Source organism: Anolis sagrei, chromosome 3 (genome assembly GCF_037176765.1).
Source record: "Anolis sagrei isolate rAnoSag1 chromosome 3, rAnoSag1.mat, whole genome shotgun sequence".
NCBI classification, from domain to species: Eukaryota; Metazoa; Chordata; class Lepidosauria; order Squamata; family Dactyloidae; genus Anolis; species Anolis sagrei.
The window spans coordinates 127,364,964-127,380,225 of NC_090023.1; the positions used below are offsets into that span (position 1 = coordinate 127,364,964).

Genomic DNA, 15,262 nt, shown 5'->3' on the forward strand with positions numbered 1-15,262 from the left:
ATGTATGTTGCTGTTTGAACTTCAATAGAGAAGTATGACTTATGGACTTCAGTGAGTACAGCTATATGCTTAAAGACATTGAGCTATGGACTAGTACGCTGAATATATACAAGAAGTTTGTTAGTAAACCTGAGATGTTATTTTTAAAGAAGACTTTTTTTATCGCTGAGTGAATATTTTAAACTACTGGATTTTCCGGCATACTAGACAACTTTTTAACCCTGGAAAAAATTATGAAAGGTCAGGGGTCATCTAATACATCGAATACACTGGGTATAAAATAAAAATGATAAGAATATACAACTGAGCAGGGAGGGTGGAGGAGGGGAAGGAGGAGGGCGGAAGGAAGGAGAGTGCAAGGAGGAGGAGTGACAGGCCACATTGCCATGGAGTTCCCAGACTACCAGAATGCCTCAGCGGGCATATCCAAGGTATGCTGCCACCCGTGACTCCTCAGAGTAGTTCAGAGGCCAAGATGAGCCTAGTAGCCTTTGGAGGAGGAGAACGGTGGGGGCGGAGGAGAACCTTGAAAGCTCTTCCACCTCTGGCATCAAGAAGTTGACTCCCTGCCTTTCTTAAGTGAGACCTAGAACCAAATACTGTATTTATTTAATTCTAAGACACATCACCCCCGCCCGGTCTCCATGGCAATGTGGCCTGTCTCTCCTCCTGCCTGCACACTCCCTCCCTCCTTCCGCCCTCCCTCCCTTGCCCCACATTGACAAGGTTTGCACTTGGGATTTCTTGTAACTAGATGGGCATAGTGTTGGAAGAGGGGTAGTCTTATATGCTGAGTATATCCCTAACTTTGTATTTTATCTTGAAAAGTTGGGCATTGTCTTATACTCCCAATTGTTTTGTATGCCAGAAAATATGGTTTAAGAGGTTTCAAGGGAGTGCTTACCTTTTGGGCAACTGCAACTGCAAAGAAACAACCTCTGCTAAGCAATATATATTTTTGTAGTGGCCTGTCCTTGACAGTTTAAAGACATGGTTCTTAAATTTAACAGCTAAGTTACCTGCGTGCCATTACATGAATGCTTATGAATATGACTTGTTCAAAAAGTTGACTTCTAACAAGGTTATGCTTTTCTTGACTAGTGGTTCAAAAGGTGATCTCCACATGTTCATGGATATTCGCATTTGCAAATGGATGTGACATCATTTTTACCTTTCCAATAAGGTTATAGTACACTTATTTCCAATAGGTTATGGAATTTCCAATATCACTTGTATTATTGTTGTATAGGACTGAAATATCAGCTCTTCAAATTGCCAGTTGATTTATGGCAAAACTTTTAATTTTATAGTTTTCTTAAGAAGGTAATAAACTTTTAAGAACTGTTTCCCATGTATCTTTTCATCCTAAAATTGCAATTTTGACTACGCCAGATTTTTTTTGGCTGTCTTGAACTAATATCCATTTCAAAATGCATGCTTTTGAAAGCAAAAGAAATGAGTGGGTGTAATAGCACAAAGGGCAACCATGAAGTGCGGTTTGCAGTATTCCCAAGAACACTTTCTCCATATCCACCCACTAGGACTGTGATAATTTGGAACATTATGGGAATTAACTTTAAATGTATTGATTTGGCATTTCATTCACATCCACTCTCTGGGATGCCCAAGACACAGGTTTTTACAAGTGTACCAGGGGAGGCTATTTCAAATACCATCCATAAAAAATATTACTTGGGTTAAAAACAGGAAAATCACAAGAACCTCTGGCCCATTGTTTCATCTGAGAATATTTGCCAGATTGTCTCAGCTGAATCTCCCTATATTCTGGTTGAGGCTGCATGTAAAATTTTGCTTGGAAGTAATATTCCCTTACACCAGTGTTTCTCAAACTGTGCTTCTCCAGGTGTTTTGTACTTCAACTCCCAAAAATTCTATCCAATTTACCAGCTGGTTGGAATTGTGGGAAATGGAGTATAAAACATGTGGAGCACAGTTTAGAAACTCTGACTTAGACCAACATGTGGTCCTCCAGATGTTCAGATGCAACTGCCTTTGTCAGCATAATTGTGAGTCTTGAAGCTGAACATCTGGAACCGTATAAAATACTTATCTCTGCCATAGAAGGAACAGTTTAGAGATTTTTATATGGAAAAATGTGTCTTAGACGTAATACAGTATTTAGTTCTAGGTCTCACTTAAGAAAGTCAGGGAGTCAACTTCTTGTTGCCAGAGGTGGAAGAGAAAATTCTACACACCCTCCATAGCCAAGGTTACTCAGCTTATTTTCCCAAAACCAATAGAGCAGCTGTGAAATACAGGACTCACACAATGCATTAGCACTGTTATAGTAAATACATTATAGGCACTAACAGCAAAGCTGTATGTGTAAATGATTAAACAATCAACACTGAATTCATAGAAGGGGTTATAAACATAACTGTTTCTAACTCGAGCATAGTGTGGATATATGTGTCAATGAAAGATTGGTTTAGTGCTACTGAAAGTGATTGTTCTTTGGCCAATGCTGCTAGTCTATGTAGCATTTTCAGGAAAGAACATTGTTGCTAGTGGGCACAAATATGGTGTTGGTGTCTGACACTCCCATCAGATAACCCAGGCATGAGCAAACTTTGACCCCTCCAGGTGTTGAAGTCCAAAAACACCTGGAGGGGTTGAAGTTTGCTCATGCCTGGGTTATCTGATGGGAATGTCAGACACCAACACTGAAGTCCACAACACCTGGAGGGTCAAAATTTCCTCTAAACTCAACATAAAGAATTCTACAAAAAGAACATTATCTAGTTACAGAGAACCACACTGGACCAGGAATGGGTGGTGAATCTACTACTACAGAGGTGATGAATCCAATCTGCATTTTACTGCTGCTCCCAGTTGAATAGGACTAGGACATGGAGCAGGAAATTCAAACTGCACAGAAAGAGACTCCACCTAAATATCAGGAAGAACTTCCCTACAGTAAGTGCTATTTAACAGTGGAATATGATGCCTCCGAGTCTCTTTCTACGGAGGTTTTTAAAACAGGATGGATGGCCATCTGTTGGGAGTGCTTCGACCGTGTGTTCCTTCACGGCAGAGGACTGTGTTCCTGCATGGACTTTGTGGTCTCTACCAACTCTAGGATTCAGTGATTGCTCTAATGGTACAAAAGCTCTGAAGGAAGTGGGTCTAGAAATGTGACATCTCTAATTCATTTCAGGGAAACTGTAACATTAAGAATGGGATTGCCAACTCCACAGCCAGTTTTGCAAGCTGCCCTTGTACTGAACTGTACTGAATACGCAACAGGCTTCCATTTCCTCTTCTTCAGGTTATAATCTGTTCAAAAAATACCACAGATAATAAATAGTATTCACAATTTTGTGTGAAAATTTGATGCCCAAAGCCACAGAAACATTATTTCATCTAGATGTCTTGGCACCAGGGGTAGAGAATCCCAGAAGTGCTCGTCTTCATCCTTTGCAGTAAAACTACAATAAGAATAAATGAAATAACCAACGATTGGCTGCCTTTTTCAGGACACCCCAAAATAGCTGCAATGGCTGTCTCATTCTGCCTAATAGTATGACCTGTCAATGTTTCTTTTATTAGTAATTCCCCCATGGGCATTGGAGGGAGGGAGATGAAGACTAAAAACTAAAGACTAAAAATCAGCCAGTTCACTGGCTTGTGAGCCTGTCATTCAGAGGGTGAAGGCAGGAAGCAGTCCAGTTTATACTACAGTCAGGAAAGGTGCAGTGAATTCTCGTTCTATAAACTGCACACTGATAGCAGTTTCAACCCATTCAAGAAGCCATCATGTTCTATGGAATCCTGGGATTTCTAGTTTAGTTAGGTCTTATTGCAAGTACAGTGCTGCCCAGACTATCAGATGCAGAGGAAAATGAAATATCATATGAAGATTGTACTGCAGTATTGAATATGATATGTATGCTGGGCCCCATTGTCCACAGAAAAAGGGGTTGTTGTTTTTTTTTTTGAAGATTATAGCATCCACTGAAGTACTTTAAGGACCCACAAACAGACTATAATACAGGTTGAGCATCTCTTATTTGGAATTCCAAAATCAAGAATTGTTCACATGAGTTGTTGAGGTAGTGGTATCTTTACTTTCTGGTGGTTCAGTGGACACAAACTTTACAAATACAGGTGTTTCAAAATCTGAAATCCCAATCACTTCTGGTTCCATGTGTTTCAATTTGTGGGGCAGGGCCAAATTTATTAGACATAGGAATTGTTGCTCTGAATTTCGGACACTGCACATGGGGCGGCTACAGCAGTCTGTGATTTTTGTAAGACATTAAATGCAAACAGTGACTTGCTGAAGTATTAAGACTTCTTTTGCACATTTAGTTGTCTTCAAGTCTGGAACTGAAATGGATTTATTTGCTCTCAAGGATAAACTGAGAAAAGTGAATATATAACCAATGAATACTTGTTTGACTTTATTAGTTTGTGTGCCTCAATATATGTGTATGTTTTGCACTCTCACAGTGTTGAGCATGTGTGTCCACCAAGTGGCAGCAAGGTCAGTTCAATCCATTTCAGTGCCAAGCTGTAGAAAAGTCAAAGCAGGGCGGCAAATACTCCTAAAAGGCACTGTAATTATTAACATTACCCAGTCACTAAATGCTGATAATACAAAAATCCTGCCATTATGAAGGCCAAATTAATATCTGTAATGTGATAAGAAATCCTGATTCACACCTCTTATTAAATTGACTGGAACTTCTTGATGAATTGTAACTCAGTCGTCTCTTGCTGTAATCTTGCCCTCTGAAGTGGGGTTTGTTTTTGTTTGTTTTTTTGTTTTTTGCCCTGCAATGGTTATTTAAGACAGTAGTTCTCAACTTATGGGTTGTGTTTTGCCCTACAACTCCCAGAAATCCCAGACAGTTTACCAGCTGTTGGGATTTCTGGGAGTTGAAGGCTAAAACATCTGGGGACCCACAGGTTGAGAACTATTAAGAGAAGTAAATGAGTTTCCTAAGCAACTTCTACAATTACAGCCTACCATGTCCTCTTTACCATGAAGGTTGGCAGTGCCCATAAGAAAGCTCAAGGTCTGCTAATTTTGGCCTGTGAGGGAAGTCTCTTTAGGATGGGTAAGGGCTCATTGGGGTGAGCGGAGAAAAGATGCCACGTAGATCAACTGTAATAATAATAATAATAATAATAATAATAATGTATACCCCGCCACCATCCCCTATAGGGATTTGGGATGGTTTACAAAGCACACAATGGTGCCATACAACATATAAAATACAATACATCAACATTAAAACCAATAACATACTTAAAAGCAGACATATAAAATTAACAACAGCGATAGAATCAATAAAATATGGCAATAGCCATTGATCAAAAGATCCATACAATCAATTTAGCCTTCCCTTGCTAAATATAGTAGTCTGGCTGCTTAAACATTATCAAAGGCCTGCAGAAAGAACCAAGTTTTCAGCTCTTTCTGAAATTGTTGTATGTTGAGGCTTGCGTAATGCAGAGCTTTTCAAACTATATGTTACGACACATTTGTGTGCTAACCGCAGTGTGCAGGTATGTTTCACAAATGTAACAAGAAACCTCCGAGTCTACCCGAAATAATGTATTTAAAAAACATTAAAATACCTGAAATCATGTATTAAAAAAAAATAAAAACGAAAGGTTTCCATGAGATATGTTGTGTCCCAAACATTGCATTGTTAAAATTTATGTATATATCCATATCACTTGCAAGGGTTTGGTTTAACTTCTGTTTCGCTAGTAAAACTGAATTACTGTGTGGCAAAACGATGCATGTCTAAAATGTGTGTCACCAACATAAAATGTTTGGAAAGCACTGCTGTAATGAGACAGTTAAAGAAATCACGTCTAGAGCTGATGGGAGTTATGTGCAAGAACATCTGGGAGGCTGCAATGTGTGCAGTTTAGTCAGGAGATTGGGTTTTGAATGTAGATACAAGTCTTGAGAATATGATGTGACTTTAAAATATCCTTTATCCTTTTTCCAACCTCAGAGTAGACAACAAGTTAAACATGAGCCAACAATGTCATGCAGTGACAAAACAACCAATGGGATTTTGGCCTGCATCAATAGTATATTGTCTAGATCCAAGGAAGTCATGCTACCCCTCTATTCTGCCTTGGTCAGAACACACTTGGAATCACACTGTGTCCAATTCTGGATACCACAATTGAAGGGAGATGTTGACAAGCTGGAATGTGTCCAGAGAAGGGCGACTAAAATCAAGGGTCTGGAGAACAAGCCCTATGAGGAGTGGCTTAAAGAACTGGGCATGTTTTGCCTGCAGAAGGGAAGGCTGAGAGGAGACATGATGGCCATGTATAAATATGTGAGGGGAAGTCATAGGGAGCAAACTTGTTTTCGGCTGTCCTGGAGACAATGCGAAACAATGGCTTCAAGCTACAGGAAAGGATATTCCACCTGAACATTAGGAAGAATTTTCTGTGAGAGCTGTTCAGCAGTGGAACTCTCTGCCTGGAGTGTGGTGGAGGCTCCTTCTTTGGAGGCTTTTAAGTAGAGGCTGGATGACCATCTGTTAGGGGTGCTTTGAATATGATTTTCCTGCTTCTTTGCAGGGGGTTGGACTGGACAGCCCACGAGGTCTCTTCGAATTCTATTATTCTAAGTGCAATTGGGTTATCCCATTATCCCCAGTTCACATGGCGGATAATCAACAGCAACATAAGTTGTCATTCAAAAACATATGGGGACCCAAACTGGGTAAAAACTAAAGAGCATGTTGAATTCATGTGTGCATAGCCTTCAGCTTTTTTCCTTTGGTCTAGGCTCCAGATCCTGTGTGATCTTAGATGCTAAGCAGTGTCAGCCTTGGTTAGTACTTGGATGGGAGATGGCACGCAAATGTAGGAAGGAGGGGGGGGGGAAGCACTTGCTGAGGAAAACCCTATGTAATCCATGTGACACATTTTGCTGTAGTTCTGTATTCCTTTTTTCAAGCACTTTCCTAGGATAGTAACATATCACCCTAAATATTTTCTCCTTGAATATATATATATATACACACACACAGCCTTCAGTTTTTTTCCTTTGGTCTAGGTTCCAGATCCTGTCAGATCAGGCATGTAGCCGGGGGAGGGGGGGGCTTGAGGGGCTTCAGCCCCCCCCCCCCGAAATTCTCATGGTGGTTTGCGAAAAGGCCTTACTGGTGCATTACTGGTGCGTTTCCGACTCTTCATGACTTCATGGACTAGCCCAAGTCAGAGCTCCCTGTCAGCCGTCACCACCCCCAGCTCCTTCAAAGTCAATCCAGTCACTTCTAGGATGCCATCCATCCATCTTGCCCTTGGTCGGCCCCTCTTCCTTTTTCCTTCCATTTCCCCCAGCATCATTGTCTTCTTTCCTGTTTTCTCATCATTCTCAAAGTAAAGTTTATTATTGCCGATGACCAGATCATAACAGGGGGACCCAGTCCTGCTTCAAAACCTGGCTGGTTGCTGCCTGAGCGGGCATGTAGCCGGGGGGGGGGGGGGGGGGCTTGAGGGGCTTCAGCCCCCCCCCCCGAAATTCTCATGGTGGTTCGCGAAAAGGCCTTACTGGTGCATTATTTAAACTCTTATGTTTATTCATATCATGATCTGATCATCATTCTCAATATATCCCATATGCATGGGGGTATTGGGGTAATGATACAAAAGGTTTGCTAGGGTAGACCCTCTTTCACTCAGACTCAGCCCCCCCCCCCCCCCCAAATCGAAATCCTGGCTACGGGCCTGTGTCTGATCTTAGATGCTAAACTGTGTTTCAGCACATTATGCAGGCACTTTTAGTGCCCACCTCAATACTTTTGATGACACTATTCCCAGCCCTGTGTACTTGATTATTGCACCCTGCACTCTCTTCAGGTTGTACTCCATTCATGGAGCCTGAACCACAGCTATGTTCTTTCTCAGCCATATTATTTTGTTGTTGTTTACAATTGTGACTGTTTTTATATTTTATCTAATGTTTTTAATTTGATTGTGTTTTATCTGTAATTGTTGGGTTTGTCCCTTGTAAGCTGTCCCACGTCCCCTTGGGGAAATGGCTGGCAGGGTATAAAATTATTATTATTATTATTCAGTGTCAGCTTTGGTCAATACTTGGATAGGAGATGGCAGGCAAATGTAAGGAGAGGGGGAAAACACTGAATTTTTTTTCCTGAGGAAAACCCTATGAAATCCATGACACATTTCGCTGTGCTTATAGAATCATAGAATTGAAAGACTCAATGGGCCATCCAGTCCAACCCCCTGCCAAGAAGCAGGAAAATTGCATTCAAAGCACTCCTGACAGATGACCATCCAGCCTCTATTTAAAAGCTTCCAAAGAAGGAGCCTCCACCACACTCCGGGGCAGAGAGTTCCACTGCTGAATGGCTCTCACAGTCAGGAAGTTCTTCCTAATGTTCAGGTGGAATCTCCTTTCTTGTAGTTTGAAGCCATTGTTCCACGTCCTAGTCTCCAGGGCAGCAGGAAAAAAAAGCTTGCTCCCTCCTCCCCATGACTTCCTCTCATGTATTTATACATGGCTATCATGTCTCCTCTCAGCCTTCTCTTCTTCAGGCTACACGTGCCCAGCTCTTTAAGCTGCTCCTCATAGGACTTGTTCTCCAGACTCTTGACTATTTTAGTCACCCTCCTCTAGACACATTTCAGCATGTCAATATCTCTCTTCAATTGTGGTGCCCAGAATTGGACACAGTATTCCAGGTGTGGTCTAACCAAGGCAGAATAGAGGGGTAACATGACTTCCCTGGATCTAGACAGTAGACTCCTATTGATGCAGGCCAAAATCCCATTGGCTTTTTTTGCTACTGCATGACATTGTTGGCTCATGTTTAACTCGTTGTCCACGAGGACTCCAAGATCTTTTTCTCGAGCTATGCGTCCCCCATTCTGTCTCTTTGCATTTTATGTTTTTCTGCCTAAGTGGAGTATCTTGCATTTCTTTTTTCAAGCACAGTTGCTTTCCTAGGGTGCTAACATATCATCTTAAATATTTCCTCCTTGAATTGAGATATATACTGCCTTCCTTCAGCTTCTTTCCTTCTGCCTAGTCACTCGTGTCTCCTTCTGGGCTCCTGCCTCAGGGAGTGCGCGCGCGGCTTTTGAAAAAACCAAACCACCATCTCCAAAGCAGGGCCCCTCCGCTGCGGCAAAGGTGCCTCGGGCCTGTCCGCTTCGCCTGGCGCCTCCAGGCCTCTTTCAGCGCGCTCGGGGCGGGCTGCGAGCGCAGGGCTCCGGGGAGGCCCGCCTCCCTCCGGTTCTGCGAAGAGAGAGGGAGGGAGGGAGGGAGGGAGAGCGAGGCGCTGCCTGACGGGCTCCGCTCGTTCACTCGGGAGGCGGCGCTCCGGCCTTGGCACAGCCTCCCGAGGAGGGCCCGCCTCAGCCAGTCCCCGGCGGCCGGGTATAGATAGATACGAGCTGGCAAGTTCCTGCGTTTTGGCGCCCAAGAGGCCCCAACTCAGGTGAGCGGGGGAAAAATGGGGGCTTCTCTCTCGTCCTTCCTTGTGAGGGGATGCGGCCAGGTAAAGAAGAAGAAGGGCGGGGGGCGGAGGGGAGAAAGAGAGAGAGAGCGCGAGGCACATATAGACAGCGCGCGCGAGGGAGAGAGCGAGGGGGAGAGAGAGAAGCAGGCGCGCGGGCAGGCCTGTTGGGGCGGGGCGGGGGCGCACGTAGGGAACATTGCAGGGAGGGAGGGAGCAGTTCGGGAGGCTACGCAGCCCCTCTCGCGCTGGTGCCATGGAGACGAGCGCGCTGGCCCCTCTGCCTCGCCGCCGCGTTGCCAAGGCGCCCTGTTTACCCTCCAGCCTCACTCAAAAAATAAAAAAGGGGCCGGGCGGGCGCCCAAGGTGCGAAGGCGGCAAAGGAAGCCAAGGCGGAGGAGGCGCCCCCTTCTTTTAACCCCTCACTGGCAGTTTAAGCCCCTCCCTTTTAAACTGGAGAGAGAGAGAGAGCCCTACACTGTCGTATCAATGCAGTTCTCGACTCCCTGGCTCGAGTTGTCTCAACAGGCCTTCCGCGCCAAACGACGACTCCCTTGGATTGGCACGGCCTTGAGCCCCGAGTGGTGCCCAACTGCATTAACTGCCACTGTGTGCAGGCTCGCCCCTGGAAGCGGAAAGCCATGACAGGAGGGGAGCGGGACATGTTTTTTCCCTCCAGAAAAAGCGTGGGAGGCCCAGAGAGGGGTGGCCTTGTTTGACGCAACGCCTCAGGGCGCGCCTTCACTGGGGGATTGGAGCAGTTCGACACCGCTTTAGCCGTCGTGGCCCAGTGCCGTGGCATTGTGGGAATCGTAGTTTAATGAGGCGCCAGCGCTTTTGGGCGGAGGAAGCTAAAGCCCTTGGCAAAGCACAACTCATGAGATTCAGGCAGGGCAGTTAAGCAGACCTCACAACCTCGGAGGATGGCTGCTATAGGTGCAGGCGAAACGTCAGGAAAGAATGCTTCTGGAACATGTTCATATAGCCCGGAAAACTCACAGCAACCCAGTTAAGCATCAATTCAACAGTGTAGAGCAGGCATGGGCAAACTTGGGCCCTCCAAGTGTTTTGGACTGTTACTCCCACAATTCCTAACACCCACAGCCCTTTCTCCCACCCCCCCCCCCCCAGGGAAATGAAGGCACCGGAGGCTGTTAGGAATTGTGGGACTTGCAGTCCAAAACACCAAGTTTGCCCATGCCTGGTGTAGAGGGAGGAATTGATCCCTTTACACACGCACACACAATCTCTATATGTGTGTGTGGGTTAGATAGGCTAATTATCATCATGATTATGTTTATACCTCCACGATGAGACTCAATGAGGTCTTTAAAGCAGAGGAGGCCCTAGGTAGGTGCCCTAAAAGCTCCAGAACCTTATGATTTCAATAACGCCAGGCTCTTCTGAAGAGGGCCTCTTTTCTAGTCATTTAAACAGGCTGACATTTCCTCCTTCAGAAGGTCTATCCACCCGCCTGCCTCATAAATCTAGATCAATGCAAAGGAAGACATTAGCGACGTGCCTCCTTGTCCCGGGTAGGAAGGACAGTTTTCACGGTTTTCACGCTTCTTGGAACGTGTGGAAAGGAAGCCCCTGGCTCCCCATTACGTTTGGTTCAGTGCTGATTCATAGATTTGTTAACTCAGCATTTGGCAACCGGGCGCTTGGGAGGCAGCGGCAGGGAGCAGAACTAATGTTTGCCTTTGACTGGGTTCGTTCTAGCAAGGAAGGAAGTGGGCTGCTTGGCAAAGGGGCTTGTGCCCAAGTGTAAGTGTATAGGTTTCGGTTTCTTAAATACAGTTTTAGCAAGTTCCCAGATTCATGCAAAAGGCTGTCACCAACAGATTTGACCAGACAAGCCCCACGTTGCCATCTCCACTCTTAAGAATTCCCTGTTTATAAAATAATAGGAGCACCACCTAGGCAATGAAATGGAGCATAAACTAGAGCTTCAACTATGAGGCCGATTATTTGTTGTTGCTTTCTGCTTTGAAGTCAATCCTGATTTCCGGTGAGCCTACAGTGACCCTTTCACTGGGTATTTTTGATAAGATTTATTCTGAAGGGGTTTGGCTGAGAGAGTGTGATCTGCTTTCTGAAGGGCTTAAGGCTGAGAGAGTGTGACTTGCCCAAGGTCATCCGGTAGGTTTCCACGGCTGAATAGGAATTTGAATCATGGCTTCTGGAATCGTGGCCCAAGGCTCAAACCTACATCTACATGCTCATTTCTTAGGCCCCTTCCACACAGCTTAATAAAATCCCACATTAATCTGCTTTGAACTGGGTTATATGGCAGTGTGGACTCAGATAACCCATTTCAGAGCAGATATTGAGGCTTATCTGCTTTGATATTCTGGGTTATATGGCTGTGTGAAATAGCCCTCAGATGTTCAGAATTTGTAACATTCCATTAAGGCCAAATGTATTTGTAACAGGCAGTTTCCAAGTTACAAACATCGGGCTTACAAACGACGCATAGTTAAGAATAGGGGTGAAACAAGGAAGTGATAGGAAATCTAAGGGTCGAAGGGAGTGAAATTTACCCTTGGAAGAGTTATCATGGGGAAAAGGTGTCTCAGTTGAAGCTTTGTCACTAATCCTTGTTTCCACAACAACTCAAAATATTTAAAATCCAATTGTCACAGGGACAGAAAGTGAGGTGAAATGTTCTGAATAGCAGTACAGAGAGCAAAATGCATATTAAAGAGTTGTCAACCTTTCCCTATTCTATTCATTAAAAAGTATTTTAAAAATGTACCTGTTTTGACTTACAGTACATACAAATTGAACTTAAGAGCAAACCTACAGAACCTATCTTGTTCGTAACTGAAGGACTGCCTGTATAATGTTGGTTTGAATGGCAGAAAATATCATAGTGACGAAAATGTGATTAAGGGTAAAATCCGGCAGTAATACTTGCTAAAGAGTGAATATTATTAAAGTTTCTGAAATTTATGTCTGTTTAAACATGTCTAGGTTTATAAGACATAGGCATATTGCTTTCTCAGATCATGGGGTTGGATTAGATGGACCTGCCCAGAGTTCTCCTGACACAGTCAAGCACAGAATAGTTTATGTGTTTACATAGTGTACATGTTTGCACAACTTAGTGTAAATATTGACATTACATATGAAAAAGCCTGCTAGGCTCAGCACCCTTTTAAAATGGGTACACATCTCAAGCAGAAGTAGATTTAGCATCTAAGAGTTGTTTCCAAATTAAAGTTATAAAATGCTTTAAAACTTCATTCTTTTTTCATGAATGAAAAAAATGCATTGTAGTCAATGTAAATGTTGTCTGAAAAGGCACACTAGGACTTTAGAAAATTGAATCAGATTAAAATGAACAAAACAATGATTAAATATATATTGTGCGTGTATATTCTCATGTTGTGGATTGCTGAATTGCGTCTAGACTCATGGTGTACCTTTTGAAGTTCTGAATTAATTATTGTACGCTAAAGATAATTGTGCAAGGGTAGAGCCCACGCGTAGTAACTCTGTCTTCATTAAAGGGTAGTTTCAGATGTTGTATAATTAACCCAATATAGGTGCTCAGAATGATGGGAAAGTGATTACCCGGTTATATTATAGTTGGAGTTTGTTGAAACAATCTTTGAATAAATTGTTTTGGGTATTACAGTCATTGGCCTACACCAGGAATTGGCAAAAAGTTGTTATGTTGCAAATGCAATGCCATCCTTCACAATCTTGGATGTACTAACTACCCAGCCATATAACTCAGATTATCAAGGCAGAACATTCCACAATATCTGCTTTGAATTGGGTTATCTGAGTCCACACTTTCATATATTCCAGTTCAACACAGATAATGTGGGATTTTATTCAACTGTGTGGAAAGGGCCTAGGCCTAATGGGAGCCACAGTCAACACACCTAGAGAGCTGAACTTGTTAATTCCATCTGAATCAGTGGAGTTTTAAGTGTTGATGTAGGGCCGTTCCACACAACTCAATATCCCAGAATATCGAGGCAGAAAATCCTACAATATCTGCTTTGAACTGTGTTATCTGAGTCCACACTCAGATAAAGTGGGATTTTCTACCTTGATATTCCGGGATATAGGGCTGTGTGGAAGGGTCCGAAGATGTAGAATGCAGTTTCAATTTGCTCCAGATAGTACGACTGAATTTAATATCCTTGTTTGTTGTAGCTCCTGTTATGTGCCTTCCAGACAGTTCTGACTTACAGCATCCCTATTTCTGGGTTTTCTTGGCAAGATCTATTCAGAGATGTCTTGCCATTGCTTTTTTCTAAGCTGTGAGTTGGGTTTACCCAATGCCACCCAATAGTTTTCTGTGGCTAAGCAGGCATTCGAACCTTGGTCTCCTGGAGTCCTAGTCCCACATTCAAACCATTCTGACTCTATAAATAATAATAATATCAATAGAATACTTGATTATCCCTCTGTCAGCTCCAGCTTCCCATGCGGGGACATGAGAGAAGCCTCCCTCAAGGATGGTAAAACATCAAACATTCGGGTGTCCCCTGGGCAACGTCCTTGAGATGGCCAATTTTCTTACACTAGAAGCGACTTGCAGTTTCTCAAGTCGCTGCTGACCTGGAGAAAAAAATCTTGATTATTATGTTGCCATGATTTGGTGTGTTATAAAATCAGAGGCTTTGCAGCTCTTCGTTTATTCTGTAGCATGGAATAGCATTCTGTATATGATAGGTATATTTGCTATAAATGGCTCAGCTTGTAGAAGAGCTAATGTCTCATTTAGTCCTCCCACTGTGTTTTAGACGTAGAAGTAACCTAGTCCAGTTTGTAACTTACTGCATATTTCTGTGTATCGTAAAATCTGCAACATTACACATTTGTATAGGAAAATGTTAGTAAAGAAGGTGCAACTATCTCCAAGAAGAAGCTTCATATAATACCTTATTGTTAAGGTCATTTCAGTGAACAGATTGTCAGTGAGTGACATAAAGTGCTGTATTTTTTTTAGAGTGCTTATAAGGGCATGACTTGGAAATAAGTTCTATTGGTTTAGGTGGATGTTTCTCCAAGATGCATGTACAATAAAGCCAAAGGTTGATTACTCTTTGATACGCTATAAATTGCATATTCATGTGTACCAGTCTCTAGTTTGACTGAATTTTGGACACTGAACTGTGGGCGTTAAAAAGATAACACATGGATTTCCTTTTTAGAAAGCTTAGAAACCTTTGGTAGTAGTAATTCAAAACACATGTGCTCAGCATCTGATCCTGGACTCTCAGCTCAGAAATGAGATTGTATTTACAATTCAGAGTCTAGTCCTGAATGTTGAGAAAATACTGTTGGAAATGTTGTAGTGCTATCTGCTGTTTGGCTTCACATAGCTGCCCTCTGGGACAGCACTTGACTCTTTCTGGCACTGGTTGAATCTGACTTAAATAGATTTTAAAAGCACCATGCCCTAGTTGTACAGTGACAGTGCAGTCTTTTCAGCTGCACCCATGGGTCGCAGGTGGTTCCTAAAGTGCCATCAAGTAGTGAGGTGTCTGAAGGGCCTGCATTTAGCCAGACAAAGCCATGCACAACCCATTAATAATTAGTGCATTGTAACTTGGGTATGTCGTGTATGTCACGTTCAGATTTTATGAAGCAAAAAACACATTTAATCACCATCTCTGTTTAATAGTTTTCTTGTCAGAAAGAGTACTTTCCCATCTAGCTGATATCTTTTCTGTGCCAGCTAAAAAAGCACAGAAATATGTTGCAAACCTCTGGTTGGTGTTGCAATTCTTCTAGACCAACTTCTTTAA

The 15,262-nt window shown here is 43.1% G+C and overlaps 1 protein-coding gene across 8 annotated transcripts in view; it reads left to right on the forward strand.

Moving 5' to 3' along the window:
• The first annotated feature begins 9,307 nt into the window (after positions 1–9,307).
• Positions 9,308–15,262, forward strand: part of MBNL2 (muscleblind like splicing regulator 2) — an 87,895-nt gene continuing 81,940 nt past the window's right edge. For 3 of the 8 annotated variants that reach the window (XM_060769473.2, XM_060769475.2, XM_060769479.2), the window contains exon 1: positions 9,308–9,470. The gene's annotated coding sequence lies outside the window, so the exon portion shown is untranslated. The remainder of the gene's footprint in view (positions 9,471–15,262) is intronic. The other 5 variants (XM_060769474.2, XM_060769477.2, XM_067466878.1 and 2 more) reach the window with 2 other exon arrangements.